This window comes from Triturus cristatus, chromosome 8 (genome assembly GCF_964204655.1).
Source record: "Triturus cristatus chromosome 8, aTriCri1.1, whole genome shotgun sequence".
In the NCBI taxonomy this organism is placed as follows: domain Eukaryota; kingdom Metazoa; phylum Chordata; class Amphibia; order Caudata; family Salamandridae; genus Triturus; species Triturus cristatus.
The window spans coordinates 1,023,884,253-1,023,906,372 of NC_140591.1; positions in this window are offsets into that span (position 1 = coordinate 1,023,884,253).

Genomic DNA, 22,120 nt, shown 5'->3' on the forward strand with positions numbered 1-22,120 from the left:
CTCTACTACTCTCTCTCTACTACTCACTCTCTACTACTCTCTCTCTACTACTCACTCTCTACTACTCACTCTCCACTACTCACTCTCCACTACTAACTCTCTACTACTTGCTCTCTACTACTCTCTACTACTCACTCTTTACTACTAACTCTCTACTACTCTCTTCTACTCTCTCTACTACTCACTCTCTGCTACTCTCTCTACTACTCACTCTCTATTATTCTCTACTACTCTCTCTACTACTATCTCCTACTCTCTACCACTCACTCTCTACTACTCTACTACTCTCTCTCTACTACTCACTCTCTACTACTCACTTTCTACTACTCTCTCTACTACTCTCTACTACTCTCTAACACTCACTCTCTACTACTCTACTACTCACTCTCTACTACTCTCTCTCTCTACTGCTCACTCTCTACTACTCTCTCTCTCTACTACTCACTCTCTACTACTCACTCTCGTCTACTCACTCTCCACTACTCACTGTCCACTACTAACTCTCTACTACTTGCTCTCTACTACTCTCTACTACTCACTCTCTACTACTCACTCTCTACTACTCTCTACTACTCACTCTCTACTACTCACTCTCTACTACTCTCTACTACTCACTCTACTACTCTCTACTACTCTCTACCACTCACTCTCTACTACTCTACTACTCACTCTCTACTACTCTCTACTACTCTGTCTCTCTACTACTCACTCTACTTCTCACCCTCTACCACTCTCTTTCTACAACTCACTCTCTACTACTCACTCTCTACTACTCTACTACTCATTCTCCACTACTCACTCTCTACTACGCTCTACTAGTCACTCTACTACTCACTCTCTACTACTCTCTCTACTCCTCACTCTCTACTACTCTCTAGTACTCACTCTACTACTCACTCTCTACTACTCTCTACTACTCACTCTACTACTCACTCTCTACTACTCCACTACTCTCTACTACTCACTCTCTACTACTACTCTCTCTGCTACTCACTCTCTACTACTCTCTCTACTTCTCTCTACTACTCACTCTCTACTACTCTAATACTCACTCTACTACTCACTCTCTACTACTCTCTAATACTCTCTCTCTGCTACTCACTCTCTACTACTCTCTGCTACTAACTCTCTACTACTCACTCTGTACTACTCTCTACTACTCACTCTCTACTACTCACTCTACTACTCACTCTCTACTACTCTCTACTACTCACTCCCTACTACTCTACTACTCTCTACTACTTACTCTCTACTTCTCACTCTCTACTACTCACTTTCTACTACTCTCTACTACTCACTCTCTACTACTCACTTACTACTACTCTCTACTACTCACTCTCTACTACTCTCTACTGCTCACTCTCTACTACTACTCTCTCTACTACTCACTCTCTACTACTCTATACTATTCACTCTCTACTACTCTCTACTACTCACTCTACTACTTTCTACTACTCTCTACCACTCACTCTCTACTACTCTACTACTCACTGTCTACTACTCTCTCTCTACTACTCACTCTCTACTACTCACTCGCTACTACTCACTCTCTACTACTCTCTCTCTACTACTCTCTCCTACTACGCCCTACTACTACTCTCTACTATTCACTCTCTACTACTCACTCTCTACTACTCTCCACTACTCACTCTACTTCTCTCTACTACTCTCTACCACTCACTCTCTATTACTCTACTACTCACTCTCTACTACTCTCTACTACTCTCTCTCTACTAATCACTCTCTACCACTCTACTACTCACTCTCTACTACTCTCTCTCTACTACTCACTCTCTACTACTCTCTCTCTACTACTCACTCTCTACTACTCACTCTCCACTACTCACTCTCCACTACTAACTCTCTACTACTTGCTCTCTACTACTCTCTACTACTCACTCTTTACTACTAACTCTCTACTACTCTCTACTACTCTCTCTACTACTCACTCTCTGCTACTCTCTCTACTACTCACTCTCTATTATTCTCTACTACTCACTCTACTACTATCTCCTACTCTCTACCACTCACTCTCTACTACTCTACTACTCTCTCTCTACTACTCACTCTCTACTACTCACTTTCTACTACTCTCTCTACTACTCTCTACTACTCTCTAACACTCACTCTCTACTACTCTACTACTCACTCTCTACTACTCTCTCTCTCTACTGCTCACTCTCTACTACTCTCTCTCTCTACTACTCACTCTCTACTACTCACTCTCGTCTACTCACTCTCCACTACTCACTGTCCACTACTAACTCTCTACTACTTGCTCTCTACTACTCTCTACTACTCACTCTCTACTACTCACTCTCTACTACTCTACTATTCTCTCTACTACTCACTCTCTACTACTCTCTCTACTACTCACTCTCTATTATTCTCTACTACTCACTCTACTACTCTCTACCACTCACTCTCTACTACTCTACTACTCTCTCTCTACTACTCACTCTCTACTACTCACTTTCTACTACTCACTCTACTACTGTCTACTACTCACTCTCTACTACTCTCTACTACTCACTCTCTACTACTCACTCTCTACTACTCTCTACTGCTCACTCTCCCCTACTCTCTACTACTCTCTCTACTTCTCACTCTCTACTACTTTCTCTACTTCTCACTCTCTACTACTCTCTCTACTACTCACTCTCTACTACTCTCTACTACTATCTCTCTACTACACACTCTCTACTACTTGCTCTCTACTACTTTCTAGTACTCACTCTACTACTCACTCTCTACTACTCTCTGCTACTCATTCTCTACTACTCCACTACTCTCTACTACTCACTCTCTATCTACTACTCACTCTCTACTACTCACTCTCTACTACTCTCCCTCTACTACTCTCTACTACTCACTCTCTACTACTCTACTACTCACTCTACTACTCACTCTCTACTACTCACTCTCTACTACTCACTCTCTACTACTCACTCAACTACTCTCTACTACTCTCTACCACTCACTCCCTACTACTCTACTACTCACTCTCTACTACTCTCTACTACTCTCTCTCTCTACTACTCACTCTACTACTCTACTACTCACTCTCTACTACTCTCTCTCTACACCTCACTCTCTACTACTCTCTCTCTACTACTCACTCTCTACTACTCACTTTCTACTGCTCTCTACTACTCACTCTCTACTACTCCACTACTCTCTACTACTCACTCTCTACTACTCACTCTCTACTACTCTCTCTCTACTACTCACTCTCTAATACTCTCTCTCTACTACTCTCTACTACTCACTCTCTACTACTATACTACTCACTCTACTACTCACTCTCTACTACTCTCTACTACTCACTCTCTACTATTCTCTACTACTCACTCTACTACTCACCATCTATTACTCTCTTCTACTCACTCTCTAATACTCACTCTCTTCTACTCACTCTACTACTCTCTACTACTCACTCTCCTCTACTCTCTCTACTACTCTCTACTACTCTCTACTACTCTCTACTACTCACTCTTTACTCTCTATTACTCGCTCTCCACTCTCTACCTCTCTACCTCTCTCTACCTCTCTCTCTACTATTCTCTACCTCTCTATCTCTACACCTCTACCTCTACACCTCTACCTCTCTACCTCTCTCTACACGAACACATATGCACATATATATATGCATGTATATGCATATGCATTTATATATATGTATGTGTATATATATACATACATATATAAACATATATATATATAATCTGCATATCTATATAAATATAAATGCATGCATACATATACATATACATATATACATACATATGCATGTTATGTACATGAAAGTTTGAAAAACACTGATACAAGCAAAGCAAAAAAGCCACCTAATTACAAACAGAATTGCTTTAACTTAAACGAGGGCGCGACCTATTGCATTTTCAATGCTTGTTTACTTTGGTTCCATCAAGAAGGCATTCAGATGTGTCACACATTTCCCATAAATTCTGAATGTTAGCACTCTAGCTGCTCATTAGATCACGGTAGTTAAGCTACTGCTCACCAGGGAAGTCTGCTGCTGGTATTCAAAGTGCATGTTTCAGTCTGCATGTCCGAATTTTTTTGATGAAATAGAAGAGGATTTGAGAAGTCAAAATGTGCCCTATTTTTTCTTTCTGCAGCACTAATCATAATTTCTATGGCAAAATGAACCCCCTCATTTTGTTCCTTTGCAAATTAAATGTTTTAAGTGTTACCACTTTATTCCAATCAAGATGGCTTCAGGTGTGCCATACTTTTGTCATAAGTAAGACTGTTAGCGCTCTAGTTGTTCTTTAAAACACTTTGGGACATTCTGTTATTGGGCTATACTTGGGCTACATCTCGGTGACATTTCTGCTACATTTGGGCTCTTTTGTCTCTGGTGGCCATCTTGGGAGACTTATTTGTTTTGAAGTTTCCTAATTTCCTCATTTACTACAGTCTCCTCAGAGGAAATACTTTCAGGTATTTTACTTTCATTCCATCAAGAAGGCATTCAGGTGTGTCACACATTTGCCATTAATTCGGAATGTTAGCACTCTAGCTGCTCATTAGATCACTGTAGTAAAGCTACTGCTCACCAGGGAAGTCTGCTGCTGGTATTCAAAGTGCATGTTTCAGTCTGCATGTCAGAATTTTTTAATGAAATAGAAGAGGATTTGAGAAGTCACTCAAAATTTGCCCTAATTTTTCTTTTTTCCGCACTATTCATAATTTCTATGGCAAAATGAACCCCCTCATTGTGTTCCTTTTAAATTAAACTACTCACTCTCTACTACTCACTCACTACTACTCTCTACTACTCACTCTCTACTACTCACTCTCTACTACTCACCATCTACTACTCACTCTCTACTCTCTACTACTCTCTACTACTACTCTCTACTACTCACTCTCTACTACTCTCTACTACTCTCTACTACTCTCTACCACTCACTCTCTACTACTCTACTACTCACTCTCTACTACTCTTCACTACTCTTTCTCTTCTACTCACTCTCCACTACTCACTCTCTACTACTCAGTCTCTACTACCCACTCTCTACTACTCTCTACTACTCACTCTCTACTACTCTCTACTACTGACTCTCTAATACTCACTCTCTACTACTCACTCTCTACTACTCTCTACTACTCACTCTACTACTCTCTACTACTCTCTATGACTCACTCTCTACTATTCTCTCTCTACAGCTCACTCTCTACTACTGTACTACTCACTCTCTACTACTCTACTACTCACTCACTCTACTACTCACTCTCTACTCCTCTCTCTACTACTCACTCTCTACTACTCTCTACTACTCACTCTCTACTACACACTCTCTACTACTCACTCTCTGCTACTCTCTCTACTACTCACTCTCTACTACTCTCTACTACTCTCTCTCTACTACACACTCTCTACTACTTGCTCTCTACTACTCACTCTACTACTCACTCTCTACTACTCCCTACTACTCACTCTACTACTCACTCTCTACTACTCTCTACTACTCACTCTCTACTACTCCACTACTCTATACTACTCACTATCTACTACTCACTCTCTTCTACTCCACTACTCTCTACTACTCACTCTCTACTACTCACTATCTACTACTCTACTACTCCCTACTAATCTCTCTCTACTACTCACTCTCTACTACTCACTCTTTACTACTCATTCTCTGCTACTCTCTACTACTCACTCTCTACTACTCTCTCTCTCTACTACTCACTCTCTACTACTCACTCTCTACTACTCACTCTCTACTACTCTCTACTACTCACTCTCTACTACTCTCTACTACTCACTCTACTATTCACTCTCTACTACTCACTCTTCACTACTCACTCTCTAATACTCACTCTCTACTATTCACTCTCTACCACTCTCTACTACTCACTCTACTACTCACTCTCTACTACTCTCCACTACTCTCTACTACTCACTCTCTATTACCCACTCTTTACTACTCTACATTACTCACTCTCTACTATTCTCTACTACTCACTCTCTGCTACTCTCTCTACTACTCTCTTCTCTCTATTACTCATCCTCTACTCTCTACCTCTCTCTACCTCTCTCTCTACTACTCTCTACTCTCTACCTCTTCCTCTCTACCTCTCTACCGCTCTACCTCTACACCTGTACCTCTGTCTACCTCTCTCTACACGCACACATATGCACATATATATATGCATATATATGCATATGCATTTATATATATGTATGTGTATATATATACTTACATATATAAACATATATATAATCTGCATATCTATATAAATACAAATATAAATGCATGCATACATATACATATACATATACATATACATATATGCATGTTGTGTACATGAACGTTTGAAAAACACTAATAAAAGCAAAGCTAAAAAGCCACCTAATTACAAACAGAATTGCTTTAACTTAAACGATGGTGAGACCTTTAGCATTTTCAATGCTTGTTTACTTTGGTTCCATCAAGAAGGCATTCAGATGTGTCACACATTTGCCATAAATTCTGAATAGTAGCACTCTAGTTCCTCATTAGATAACTGTAGTAAAGCTACTGCTCACCATGGAAGTCTGCTGCTGGTATTCAAAGTGCATATTTCAGTCTGCATGTCAGAATTTTTTAATGAAATAGAAGAGGATTTTTTTCTTTCTGCAGCACTAATCATAATTTCTATGGCAAAATGAACCCTCTCATTTTGTTCCTTTGCAAATTAAATGTCTTTAAGTGTTACCACTTTATTCCAATCAAGAAGGCTTCAGGTGTGCCATACTTTTGTCATAAGTAAGACTGTTAGCGCTCTAGTTGTTCTTTAAAACACTCTGGGACATTCTGTCATTGGGCTATACTTGGGCTACATCTGGATGATATTTGTGCTACATTTGGGCTCTTTCGTCTCTGGTGACCATCTTGGGAGACTTATTTGTTATGAAGTTTCCTAATTTCCTCATTTACTACAGTCTCCTCAGTAGGCATACTTTCAGTTTTTTACTTTGATTCCATCAAGAAGTCATTCAGATGTGTCACACATTTGCCATCAATTCAGAATTTTAGCACTCTAGTTGCTCATTAGATCACTGTAGTAAAGCTACTGCTCACCAGGGAAGTCTGCTGCTGGTATTGAAAGTGCATGTTTCAGTCTGCATGTTAGAATTTTTTAATGAAATAGAAGAGGATTTGAGAAGTCACTCAAAATGTGCCCTAATTTTTCTTTCTGCAGCACTAATCATACTTTCTATGGCAAAATGAACCCCCTCATTTTGTTCCTTTTTAAATTAAATGTTTTAACAGTTACCACTTTATTCCAATCAAGATGGCTTCAGGTGTGCCATACGTTTATCATAAGTAGGACTGTTAGCGCTCTAGTTGTTCTTTAGAACACTCTGGGAAGCTGCAGTAGAACACAAAGGAATCAACTGACAGTCTCTGCCCTTGTTGGATGTACATGTTTTACTGAGAATGTCAGACTTCATCCTCACATGACTGAGAAAGATAATGTGAATTTACAGAAAATATGCTCTCAGTTTAGCTTATAGATCACCTTCCAAACCTCTGTGGGAAAAGCATGAGAAAATAGTTTTCTCTCAAACATGATTCATGATATCCCAGCAGAAGGCTTTTTCACATGGTAAAATCACCTAAGGACATACCACAATTCCTAAAATGAGTATGGTACCATCAACAAATGATTTATAATGTAACTAAAGTCTTAAAACCTTCTATTAACTGCAATGCTTTTTAATGAGGTGCTATCATGTATATTGGTCCCAAGATGGCTGCCAATACTTCTTGGATGAAGTGCTGACAGCCAATCAGATCTCACGATGAGATGTGTGGTTAGGCTCCGCCCAGATATATATGTGATTTTACTTTTGATTTTCTCAGGAACCACTCAACGGATTTACTCAATTTAAGCACAAGGCACGACTCTGAACCAAGGTCTACCTTTCTGCCAAATTTGGTGTAATTCCGTTCAGCAGTTCGGGCTGTAGCTGCAGCTGAAGGTCCTATGGGAAATTGCATGGGGAAAACACGTTTTGGGACCCCCCTTTTTTCTCAGCCCACGCTACAAGAATCATCCCGAGACTTTCAGGATAGGAGCGGACCAGAGCTGGCCAAACGTTTTGAACATTTCGCGAAGATTCGTCAACGGGCGCCAAGTTATTCCAAATAGAACGTTGCATATTGCCTATGGAAAATAGGTCCTAACTATAACTACCTACTGGCGACCGCCAGTAGGTAATATACATATATATATATTCACTTAAAAAACCATAGGTTTCACACATGTAATAGTTAGCTGGACATTTCACTCGTGAAAAACCATTGAAATCCCCCGTTATAGTTAGTGCAGGCAACTATAACTCACGCGACCGCAATCCTCTGCTGATGCTAATACTGTATTTAGACACTTATTTACCCATGTCTTCTTCCATTAATTTTTAGCTATACATATATTACAAATATTTTTTTTTCAGAAAGACACATAAGTCATCAGTGATGTAATATCTGACGTCATCAGCAGAGGATTGCGGTCGCGTGAGTTATAGTTGCCTGCACTAACTATAACGGGGGAATTTCAATGGTTTTTCACGAGTGAAATGTCCAGCTAACTATTACATGTGTGAAACCTATGGTTTTTTAAGTGAATTTGCAAGGTTTTTTAAAAGCTAATTCCTAACTATAACGTGTGTGAAACCTATGGTTTTTTCAGTGAATTTGTACGGTTTTTTAAATGCTAAGGGGCATATGCATCAACATTAGCATTTGCGATTCCTTATTAGCGAAAAATAAGGATTCGCTAATAAGGAATAGCAAAAGGCTATGCATGTAGGAATCGCTATTCAAATAGCGATTCCTTAACATTCCTTATTACCGATTCGGTAATACCGAATCGGTAATAAGGAATACCTACCCATTCATTCCTATGGGCTTGGAGGCCCATAGGAATGAATGTAAAGCCATTCTGTATTAGCTATTCGGTATTACCGAATCGCTAATAGCTGGAGCACTTTCAAGGGTGCCAGGGTGTCAAAAGGACACCCTGTTGCACCCCTGAAAATGATATGTGCACATATGTTGCACACACATGCTCTAAGGGCATGTGTGTGCGCAACATGACACTTTGAAAAATGCACAAAAGTGCATTTTTCAAAGTTTTTGCAAATTACCATGCAGTTCATCTTCATGGTAATTTGCTCCCCTTATTAGCGAAATCGCTAATTTTTTAACATTGATGCATTGCATTTAAGGAATCTCACTTTGGGATTCCTTAAATGCAATCGCTATTTAAGGAATCGGTATTTAAGGAATCCCTATTTAAAGAATCGCTATTTAAGGATTCCTTAAATACCGATTTCTGCTTTTGGGTTGATGCATTGGGATTGGGTATTTTTTACTTAATACCGGGAGCTAATAAGGAATCGGTATTTTACCGACTGGATTTTGGCTTGATGCATAAGGGTGTAAGTTTTTTATATATTTATTTATTTATTGTAAGGTTTTTTACTGTGTGCGCACCGTACGCGCACGGTGCGCGAACGCGCGGTGCGCTTCGCGCATCGCGCGCCCACATTACGCGGAATTTTTCGGTTTCTACCGTACGCACACGCTACGCGCACTCCGCGATTTTTCGTAAAAAAAATAAAATAAATTTTGGCCCTTGGGGGTCCTTGTGGGACCCCCTGACAAAGGCTAGGGGGTCAGGAACTGTCCACCCTGCCCCCTTTTCACGTTCTCCACCTTTGTTTTTCCCCCCCTCAGACTGCGAGAGACAAAATGGCGGCCGACACTTCCTGGTTTTGACCGATTCGAATGTTTACTAAGATCTAACAACCAATCAGAATCTCGCTCGCGCACGGCAGCGCGCCTCTAGATATATATATGCATTTAAATGCTATTTTCTCAGGAAATACTGAACAGATTTACACCAGACCTGCAAAAGGCACATCCCTGACCTGAGGACTACCTCTCTGCCAAATTTCAAGTAATTCTGTTCAGCCGTTCGGGCTGTAGCTTGGACTAAAGGTCCTATGGAAAAATGCATGGGGAAAATGCGTTTTTGGACCCCCCCTTTTTCTCAGCCCCCGCTTGACGAATCCCCCCGAGACTTTCAGGGAAGGAGCGGAGCGCCCCACCTATTTTGAAAATTTCGCGAGGATTCGTCAATCGGCGCCAAAGTTATTCAAAATAGAATGTTGCGGATTTCCTATGGAAACACGATCCTAACTATAACTATCTACTGGCGACCGCCAGTAGATAATATATATATTCTTTCGCGTTTATACTCCTGCTGTCTCACCTTGCCCGAGGCAGTTGGATTGCTTGGTACCGGCGGAGTGTCCCGGACACCAAATCCTCAGTAAACTTCAGTAAAGCAATCACTCAGGAGATTGGAATACCAACATTTGGTTTATTCTCCAGTAACGCATTTCACCTTAACACGCAGGCTTGCTCACACACTGAAACTGTGGGACAGGCTGTCCTACATAGTATTTTTTACAGAAAGCAAAAAGGGACTCATTATGCTTCGAGTACAATGGCTTCCATATTGGAGTGGCGAAATTCACAAAGAAAATGTAAATGTCTGTATGTGCACCTTCATCAGTTAAATTCACTGATTGTTGTATATATCTGAATAAACTCTTTAATACAATTATTAGTATTCGTGTAAAACACTGTAATTCGTATTCTTACAACTGTTGTTAGTATGAAGATAAAATGGCAATCATATTGGAATAGTCAGAGTCTTTTTATACATGTCATATCACACTCTTGTCTCCAAAACCAGACCTTGGTAATTATATAAATGCACTTGTGATACCTGTACTATACAGTGCTGTTGGACCTGGCCTCGTGGCGTGGTCCTTAACCCCCTGGATTGTGGCTCTTCCCCGCCCCGGCCGTCACGGGCCACCCGTCTGGACTGCACCAAGGCCCTTCACCCGGAGCTGCACGTGGTCGCATACTCCTCGTGGCTCCGCCATCTTGTTGGCATCCACGTCACACCGTGCCCCAGCCGGCGCGACCCCGCTCAACCCGGCCTCGACCCCAGCGAAGCCCCGACATCGAGGCACCACGAACTGGCCAGGGGGTGCCGCAGGAACCATTCATCGCCCCGGCGGAGGACAGTATCGATGGGACCCCCAACTGTCCTCCCCTCTCAAGGTGTGATCACCCTGCAAACTCCCATGGGCCTGGCGCCTCTCCTGCTGGGCGTCTGGCCACCTCCACCCGGCCACTCCGCCCCCTCGGGCGCATAGGTCCGGACATCAAAGGGCTCCAGACCTATATCTGGGGCGACCCCACCACAGCTCGGCAGTTGTATCCCGGAGTCGAGAGCCCTGCTGATCGAATCGTGGCTGACCCTACGGAGACGAACTCTTGCCGGAACCATCACGAGCCCTGCTGACTGCGTCGCGGCTCCCTCTTGTGAACCCTTTCTGAACCACCTGGAACATCGGAGCCCTGCAGACGCTGTCGCGGCCCAACCTCGCTGAAACCTTCCTCGGAGCCCTGCTGACGACGTCGCGGCTCGAGCTGAGCAGAAACCATCTTGAGAGCCCTGCTGATTGAATCGCGGCTCTCCACGAACTGTACGCCAGAGCCCTGCTGACGCCGTCGCGGCTCGACCCCTCCGAGATCGGAGGTCCTCCAGCGTGAGGATAAGAACTGGGCCCCAGGTACCCTCGTACCACATCCCTGCCAAAGACTGTCCCGCTACCCCTACCCTTCCAAAGAGACATTGAGACTTTTGGTGGATCCCTCGATCCCTTCGTGTAAATATTGAACTCGTAACCTTTTATTGATGATAAAGAATTGCTTGTCTTGAGACAACCTCCTTGAGTCCGGTGTGGTGGTGTTACTGTGCTAGTACGGGATAGGAGAAGGATCTCTCAGGAGACTTCTCGGCAGCGCTCGGCTACTTCGTGCAGTGAGAGGGCCCCCCCTTGGTGGTCTCACCGACTCCTCGGGGTCCGCCTTCCAACATTTGGTGGCCAGCGACGGGATCCGAGCCGAACGCAGTACGTACCAGCCAGTACCCACTAGCTACCCATCCAAACGAATAGCATCATGAGCAGCCAGGAAAACAACGCGACAATGGAGTTCCAGCCCGAATGGCTGGAAGAATATACGCACAAAGAATTAAAACAGTTCTGCAGAGACAAAGGCATTGCAACCACCAGCCTCGGTACCAAGGAAGAGATGCAGAAAGCTCTGAGGGCATGGTTGGAGGCTGGGGCAGGCCCCTCCCAGGAAGAAGGGCCCTTGCCCCTGACGGAGACCACAGCAACCGCACTGACCCCGGCAACCGGAGGAAGAAAGAGCCTAGAAACCGGCCTCTCCGAGGAAGAAATACGAGAGCGGGAAAAGGTCCGGAGCCACGAACTAGAGCTCGCCCGACTGCGACTGGACGGCGAACTCCAGCTGGCAGAAAAGAAACTGGCCCTCAAGCAGCTACGCCTTCAAGAAGAAATAGAAGAGAAGAGACGACACCGGGAGTTGGAGGAAAAGAAACTAACTCTTGAGCACGAGCGCAGTCTCAAGGAGCTCGAGATCAAGGCCAAGAACGGAGGGACCAACACCCCCAGTACTAGAGACACTCTACCGCCCCCCGAGGCCAAGGTGCATATCCCGAAGGAGGTCGTCAAGGAGTATTACAAGAATGACGATATCCAACAATGGTTCAAGGCCTACGAGGTGGCCATGACCTCCCATCGAGTGCCCCGAAAAGACTGGGGCGCAGGCCTGTGGGGGCGATTCCTGAGTGAAGGGCGGGACACGCTGCTCCAGCTACCGGAGGAGGTGATGACCTCCTACGATCACATGAAGGAGGCCCTGCTCACCCGCTACGGGCTAACAGCGGAGATGTACCGCCAGCGGTTCCGAGACTGCAAGAAAATCCCGGGTACCACATGGGTGGAATATGTGGACTTTTTCAGTCGGGCCCTAGAAGGGTGGATCAAAGGCAGCAAAGTAACCACCTACGGGCAACTGGTCGACCTCATCGTCTGGGAACATCTTTCCAACAATTGCTTCGTGGAACTGAGACAGCACCTCCTCGACAGCAAAATGACCGACCCGCGAAAACTTGCCGTCGAGGCCGATCGATGGGTCAACTCCCGGGTCCCTCGGAGCTCAATGGGGGAGTACCAGAGGAACCCCAACGGACCCCCACGCCAGCGCGGTGGGGGGGAGGGCCGAACAGGAACCGAGACCCTCCCGCTGGGGCCCCCAGGAGCCCCCCTCGAGGGCCACCGCAGCCACATCTCTCCCCGAGCCTAGCGCGAAGGGTGGGCCCGGCCCGACCCGGACCACGGCCACCAGTGACCTGCTATGGCTGCCAACAAACCGGACACTTTGCCAGCGACCCGGCCTGCCCCCTGAACCGAAGAAACGGGGCCGGCGGCCCCCTGCCCCGGCAGCTGACAACCGCCGCCTTGGGGGGAGAGGAGGAAGAAGAGGCCCTCGACCGAGAAAACACTGAGTGGGAGCCGGCAGCCATGTCCCTGGTCTGCCTGGGTAGCCGAGAGATGGTACCCTGCACCCCCATCCCAACCAACACCCAGAAGTACCGGCAGCAGGTCACGGTCAACGGACAACGGGCCGAAGCCCTTCGCGACACCGGCGCCAGTATCACCGCTGTCCGCTGCCACCTGGTGACCCCTGAACAGATTCTACCGAATGTGCTGTGCCCTGTGCGGACGGCCGACAACAGTGAAAGCCTATGCCAAATGGCCCTGGTCCCCTTCGAGTGGGGAGGGGTGACGGGCCTGCTGAAGGTGACAGTGCGCGACGACGCCCCGGTCGACTGCCTCCTGGGGAACGACTTGGAGAGTTCCCCCTGGGCTCAAGTAGAAAGACGAGAGCACCTCCGAATGTTGGGACTGGCTGATTGGGCCTGCGCCATCACCCGGTCCATGACCGCCCAGGCCCCCCGCTCATCCTCGACCTCCGGGACTGCCCGACCCGAGGGGCTCACACCCCCTCCCGCCAGCAGCGAGGAGGAGGCGGACACCGACCCCGGGCCCAGCGAATCCTCCCCCGAAGAGATGGCTTCTCCGAGCGCCCTACCAGAGCTGACGCAATGGCAACATGAAGGGGGCCCCACCCGAGAGCAGTTCCAGCAAGAGCAACAGTCCTGTCCCTCTCTCGAAGGGGTCCGACAGCAGGCGACCGCGCAAGCCAACGGTGACCAGACCGGCACCCACTGGATCTACTGGGCCGAGGGCCTGTTGTACAGTGAACAGAAAGTGGCAGAACTCGGGGCCGGCCGCGTGTTGGTGGTCCCCCTCCGCTTCCGGGAGTTCCTTCTCAACCTGGCCCATGATGTGCCCCTCGCCGGACACTTGGGGCAAGACAAAACGTACAGTCGTCTGGTGACCCACTTCTACTGGCCCCGGCTGCGGAGAGATGTGGACAACCACTGCCGGTCCTGCCAGACCTGCCAAGCCAGCGGAAAGACGGGGGGTCGGGTCAAGGCCCCCCTCCAGCCCTTTCCCGCCGTCAGCACCCCGTTTGAACGAGTCGGAATCGACATTGTGGGACCCCTGGACCCCCAAACCGCCCTGGGCCACCGCTTCATCCTGGTCCTCGTGGATCACGCCACCAGGTACCCGGAGGCGGTCCCGCTCAGAACTATAACGGCCCCTGTGGTAGGCCGGGCCTTGATGGGGATCTTCTCCCGAGTGGGATTCCCCAGCGAAGTGGTGAGCGACCGTGGCACGAACTTTATCTCCAGGTACATGCGGTCCCTGTGGCAACAATGCGGGGTCACATACAAGTTCACGACCCCATATCACCCTCAGGGGAACGGACTGGTTGAGCGGTTCAACCGAACATTGAAAGGGATGATCCAGGGCCTGGAAGAACCCCTCAGGCGGAAATGGGATGTCCTGCTGCCCTGCCTCCTGTTTGCCTATCGGGAGGTCCCGCAGAAGTCCCTGGGGTTCAGCCCGTTTGAACTATTGCATGGACACCCGGTCCGCGGACCACTCAGCCTGGTCAAGGAGGGCTGGGAGATGAAGCCCCGAGGCGCCCCTCCTGACGTCTACCGATACCTCCTGACCCTCCGAAACCAGACCCGCAAGTTCCGAGCCATAGCCGAAGCCAACCTCGAGGCCAGCCAGGAGGACATGAAGCGGTGGTACGATCGCAACACTTCTATGGTAGAATTCGAGCCAGGTCAGAAAGTATGGGTCATGGCCCCGGTCGAACCCGGCGCCCTCCAGGACAAGTGGACCGGACCCTTCAAGGTGGTGGAGAAGAAAAGTCCCGTCACCTACCTGGTCGATCTGGAGTCCCCCCGGAACCCCCTCCGGGTCCTACATGCGAACAGGCTAAAACCCCACTTCGCCCGGACCGAACTGAGCCTGCTGCTGGCGACCGACGAGGGGGGCGAGGACGACTCCGAGCCCTTGCCCGACCTCTTGCAATCCGACATTCACGATGGATCGATCGAAGGGGTCCAACTCGCCTCGTCCCTGACCCCGGAGCAGCGCAACGGCTGCCAGCGATTACTGCGGGACTACGCAGCCCTCTTCTCTCTCACCCCGGGGGTGACCCACTGGTGCGTCCACGACGTCGACACCGGGGAGAACCCCCCCATACGACACAGAGCCTACCGGGTGCCTGACCGAGTGCGGGCCTGCATCCAGGCCGAAGTAGCGAAGATGCTGGCCCTGGGGGTCATCGAGCCTTCCGACAGCCCGTGGACCAGCCCTGTCGTCCTGGTGCCCAAGGCCGCAGCTCCCGGTCACCCCCCGGAGTTGCGATTCTGCGTGGACTACCGAGCCCTGAATGTAGTAACCAAGACGGACGCACACCCGATACCCCGGGCCGACGAACTGATCGACCGCCTAGGGGCCACTCGCTACTTGAGCACGCTGGACCTCACCGCCGGGTACTGGCAAATCCAGCTCACCCCCGGCGCCCAAGAAAGATCCGCCTTTTCGACTCCGGATGGGCATTACCACTTTCGGGTGATGCCCTTCGGAATGAAGAACGCCCCGGCCACCTTCCAAAGACTGGTGAACAAGGTTTTGGCCGGGCTTGAGGCCTTCAGCGCGGCCTACTTAGATGACATTGCCGTGTACAGCAACCACTGGGCCGAGTACCTCCTCCACCTGGAGGCCGTCCTGGCCGCCCTCCAGCGGGCCGGGCTCACAATCAAGGCCAGCAAATGCCAAATCGGCCACGGATCCGTGACCTACCTGGGCCATCAAGTGGGGAGCGGGCAGGTGGCCCCCCTCCAAGCGAAGATAGATGCCATCCAGACCTGGGAACCCCCCACTACCCAGACCGCTGTCCGGGCCTTCCTGGGCCTCACCGGATACTACCGGCGGTTTATCCGGGACTATGGGAGCATTGTTGGCCCCCTCACAGAGTTAACGTCCAAAAAACAGCCCAAGAAGGTACACTGGACACCCCGCTGCCAAACAGCCTTCGACACCCTCAAAACGGCCATGTGTACTGCTCCGGTGCTGCAAGCCCCGGACTACCAGAAGGAGTTCGTGGTACAGACGGACGCCTCCGAGTATGGGATCGGGGCCGTCCTCTCCCAAACTGACGAAAGGGGGCTCGACAGACCAGTGGCCTTCATCAGCCGGCGACTACTGCCCCGGGAGCAACGCTGGAGCACTATTGAGCGCGAGGCCTTCGCTGTGGTGTGGGCCCTCAAGAAGCTCCGGCCCTACCTCTTTGGCGCCCACTTCCGGGTCCAGACCGACCACCGGCCCTTGCAATGGTTAATGCGAATGCGGGGCGAGAACCCCAAGCTGCTGCGATGGTCCATCTCGCTACAAGGGATGGACTTTGACGTCGAACACCGGCCCGGCAATGACCACGCCAATGCCGACGGCCTGTCCCGCTTCTTCCGCCTTGACGAGGAGAATCCCCAAGGAGATGGGTGACTCTCCATGCCTTCGGCTGGGGGGGACGCCTGTTGGACCTGGCCTCGTGGCGTGGTCCTTAACCCCCTGGATTGTGGCTGTTCCCCGCCCCGGCCGTCACGGGCCACCCGTCTGGACTGCACCAAGGCCCTTCACCCGGAGCTGCACGTGGTCGCATACTCCTCGTGGCTCCGCCATCTTGTTGGCATCCACGTCACACCGTGCCCCAGCCGGCGCGACCCCGCTCAACCCGGCCTCGACCCCAGCGAAGCCCCGACATCGAGGCACCACGAACTGGCCAGGGGGTGCCGCAGGAACCATTCATCGCCCCGGCGGAGGACAGTATCGATGGGACCCCCAACTGTCCTCCCCTCTCGAGGTGTGATCACCCTGCAAACTCCCATGGGCCTGGCGCCTCTCCTGCTGGGCGTCTGGCCACCTCCACCCGGCCACTCCGCCCCCTCGGGCGCATAGGTCCGGACATCAAAGGGCTCCAGACCTATATCTGGGGCGACCCCACCACAGCTCGGCAGTTGTATCCCGGAGTCGAGAGCCCTGCTGATCGAATCGCGGCTGACCCTACGGAGACGAACTCTTGCCGGAACCATCACGAGCCCTGCTGACTGCGTCGCGGCTCCCTCTTGTGAACCCTTTCTGAACCACCTGGAACATCGGAGCCCTGCAGACGCTGTCGCGGCCCAACCTCGCTGAAACCTTCCTCGGAGCCCTGCTGACGACGTCGCGGCTCGAGCTGAGCAGAAACCATCTTGAGAGCCCTGCTGATTGAATCGCGGCTCTCCACGAACTGTACGCCAGAGCCCTGCTGACGCCGTCGCGGCTCGACCCCTCCGAGATCGGAGGTCCTCCAGCGTGAGGATAAGAACTGGGCCCCAGGTACCCTCGTACCACATCCCTGCCAAAGACTGTCCCGCTACCCCTACCCTTCCAAAGAGACATTGAGACTTTTGGTGGATCCCTCGATCCCTTCGTGTAAATATTGAACTCGTAACCTTTTATTGATGATAAAGAATTGCTTGTCTTGAGACAACCTCCTTAAGTCCGGTGTGGTGGTGTTACTGTGCTAGTACGGGATAGGAGAAGGATCTCTCAGGAGACTTCTCGGCAGCGCTCGGCTACTTCGTGCAGTGAGAGGGCCCCCCCTTGGTGGTCTCACCGACTCCTCGGGGTCCGCCTTCCAACAAGTGCTTGTTATCATTCAATGCATGAATCTTATTGCTATTCAACATAGTGTCAAATTCCTAGAGACAACTATATTAAGCAGGGTGAGGTAACACATATCAAATTGTACCTGTTCAGAGAGGCTGTTGCCCACAAATAAACTATCTGACTAATGTTGGCATAGTTCCTTGATGAGATCCTATCTGCCATAAATTATTATCTCACACTGTTCAGTGTCAAAAACAGTAATGCTCATCATATTCAGATATAGGCCATCAAATACAGGATATGCTTTCATAAATACATGTCCTTGTGTGACATAGTCCCATGCCATCAGTTCAGTATCACCACACCTCAAACAAATGTATATATAAACTATTGTTTCAACGTCCACAAAGCATATACAAATTAACTGAGATAATTATACTCCTACTCTTAGCAGTCACCCAGAGACCCACAAGTGGAGCATTCCTGTGGGGAACTGTTAAGAACAAGGAGGAACTGCAGCAATCAAGAGGATTTCCTTGTAGAACAAGAAACACGATAAAAGATTCAAAGAATGAGGCTACCCAAGATGGGTTTTGGAAAGAGCCAAGGATAAAGTCCGTAAGATCCCTAGACATCAAACACTACAAGACAAACCGGTAGATGATAGTAGTTTAAGAGTCACCCTCAAATTTAAACTCGGAAGGCAAGGGAATCTCCAAAATCCTCAAACAAAATTGGAACATTTTAGATAGCGAGCGTATCCTCACAGACAATTTGTCAAAACGCCCTCTTATTACATACAGGAAGGGATGACATCTCAAAGACATGTTGGTTAAAGGCAATATAGCCAACAAACGTCTTCACACTAATCTGAATCTGAAGGGTTTCTTTCCCTGTGGACACTGTAGGGCATGCCGCAACAGCTGCAGTACCACACTCCGACAAGTGAAAAACAATAAACCAATTTCTCACATGTGGATCAACTTTTGTCAGTTATATTTTGGAGTGTCCATGCAAACTTCGGTATGTGGGAAGCACCACTCTAGCAGTGAAGAAAAGAGTATTGGCACACATGAGGACTATTAACAACAAAGACCCTCACTACCCAGTAGCTAGGCACTTTGCAGAGTATCATTCATCTAACAGCTTTCTGCTAACTTACTTTGCAATTGAAGACATTGAAAAGAACCTATGGGGTGAAAATAGGGCACTCCACCACAGACAAAGGGAGTCCTGGATCATCATAAACTTACAAACCAAGATACCTGGATGGCACAATCAGGATGAAGAATTGAGCAGTCACCTACATGAACACCAGAAATCCAGGAGTTTTATAAACATCAGCCACTTATATTTTCCATGGATTTATGTAGTTATGATATATGTGGTATTTTGGTCATATTCGTCCCATTTTTGCATGCTTTGCAGCTATTACATCTCACAAATCCTTTTTGAGATTGATTCAGCCTACTTGTATTTTGGGTTGTTGAAAAATGACTCTGTACTAACAGATCTTTCAATGAAGAGGCCTTCTTAAAGGTCACTAGTGGTTGATCTCTCATTGATATTCGGATCATTTTGAATTAATTTCCAGAGTCTCTTGAAAATTCTGACAATATCCAAACTCTCTTTGCTACATCCATATTTTAGTCATTATTGTAATTTTGTTAGGATCCTATTGTTGTTTTGGAATTAAGGTGTCCATTCTTGTCTTGCTTTTCATTCTTTCTATTTCTTTTTTAACATCCTCTGTTGAAGTATCTCTTAAATACTGTTTCGCATTGTTTGTTGAAATCGGTATAATTGGACCAGATTCTTTTCATGTTGAGAAGCCCTCCATATGGAGCACTTTTAATTAATGGTTTGGGGTAAAAGCTGTCACCATGCAGAACACTGTTGGGAGAGGTTGGTTTTCCGTATACTGTAGTTTTATCATCTTATCCTTTATGTATACATTGATGTCCAAATAATTGGTACTTTCTTTACTAGTGTCACACATGAATTGTAAACTTATATCATTGTTATTCAGAATATTATAGTTTTCAATAAATTCCTCATGAGTTCTGTTCCATATGATGAAAATATCATTGATACATCTAGACCAATGGATGATTTTATCTGGAAAGCATCATTTTGTTGTCCCAAAGGTATTTCCTTCACCCACCATATGATCATGAGATTCACATAGTTTGAGGAAAAGGAAATGCCCATAGCAGTGCCACATCTTTGTCAGAATAAGTTTGGTTGAGAAGAAACACATTGTTTAAACAAAGTTTGATCTTGTGTAATAGCATTTGGGAGTGTTGAAATTCACTGATGTTTCTTTGCTTTAACAAGTACACACATGCCTCTAATCCTACTTTATGTTGGATAGAGGTATACAATGGTTCCACATGAATGGTTACTAAGAGGAGTTCCAGGCTGTGGAGGCAAGAATCCAATATCAATTGTATCTTTTATGTATGAACTGAGGGTTTTGACTACGGGTGTCAGGTATTGATCCACATAAATTAACACTTTCTCATATATTGAATCACATGCCAAGACTATCAGTCTACCTTGAGGACAGTTTGGTGTTTTATGAGTTTTTGTGAGAAAGCGTATAGTTGGCATAGTTCGGCAGGTTACTGTTAGATATTTGTATTCATCATCATTTAGAAGATCCTCATTTCGCCATTGTTTTAAATGTGTACTTGGTTTAAAAAATGTTTAATTGGGTTATGATTGCATTTAACACAATTAGTTTAATCATTAACTGGCACATGCATCAAGCAAAAATCCAGTCGGTAAAATACCGAATCGGTAAAATCAGCTGTTAGCGAGTGTCAAACACCGAATCCCAATGCATCAACACTAATCCGGAAAAAATAAAGAATCGCTAAATAAATTAGCGGAAAAATAACTAATCGCAAATAACCAACCCGCAAAAATAAATAATCGCAAAATACCGAACTCGCAATCACCGAAATCACTATTAGCTCCCGGCAAGTGCCAATGGCTAATAACGAATCGCTACTCAATGCAACAAAAATCGCAAATACCGAAAATCGCTATTTAGCATGAGCAGATTAAGGGGAATCAGAACCTGGAGGTAAAGTTACCAAAACATTTAAAAAAACATGAAAAAAATATACATGTACCACAGATGGTACCAATCAGTAAACCCTTAAATTTGACCCAGGAGAACCTGTTGGCCTGCACAAAATGGCAGCCCTCTACGTGCTTGCAAGGAGGATGCGAATCAATGCAGCAGGACAGCGCAGGAGAAGGGTCCAGGAGACAGTATTCAGAGTGCGCATCACCTTGCTAGGACAGAATGAGGATGAGGTGTACGACAAGTATCAACTGAATCGTGCCATGATCATGCGCCTAATTGCAGACCTGGAACCACTACTGCAGCACCAGACACATCGGACCAATGCAATTCCTGCACACGTCCAGGTCCTTTACAGCCTGCACCTACTGGCCTCTGGAAGTTTTCAGGGGGTCATCGCCGTAGCCAGAGGCGTGTCGCAAAGCGCACTCTCACGCCTCTTCCACAAATTCATTGATGCCATGCTGACAATGATACACACCCACATCAGCTTCCCCACAACCCCACAGCAGTTGGACCGCAACAAACAGGCATTCTACCAGGTGGCCCATTTCCCCCATGTCATTGGATGCATCGACTGTACGCATGTCCCCATCTGTCCACCCTCTGCCAATGAGTACATATTTCGTAACCGCAAGTCCTACCACTCAATCAACGTGCAGGTTGTGTGCGATGCAAGAACATCATCACGGACCTAGTGGCACAATTTTCGGGGAGCCCACACGACTCCTACATATTCAGACACAGTGGAATCCACAGGCGCCTACTCAACGGAGAATTCGGAGAGGGACTCCTGCTTGGTACGTACACATACCTCTTCCACACATGAGCACCACACATGTATATACATCACACTTGCTAAGCCTTTGCTTCTATCTTGTAGGTGACAGTGCATACGCCCTGCGTGAATATATACTCACCCCCTACATCAATCCAGCAACACCACAGGAGCAACGATACAACGCGGCCCACAT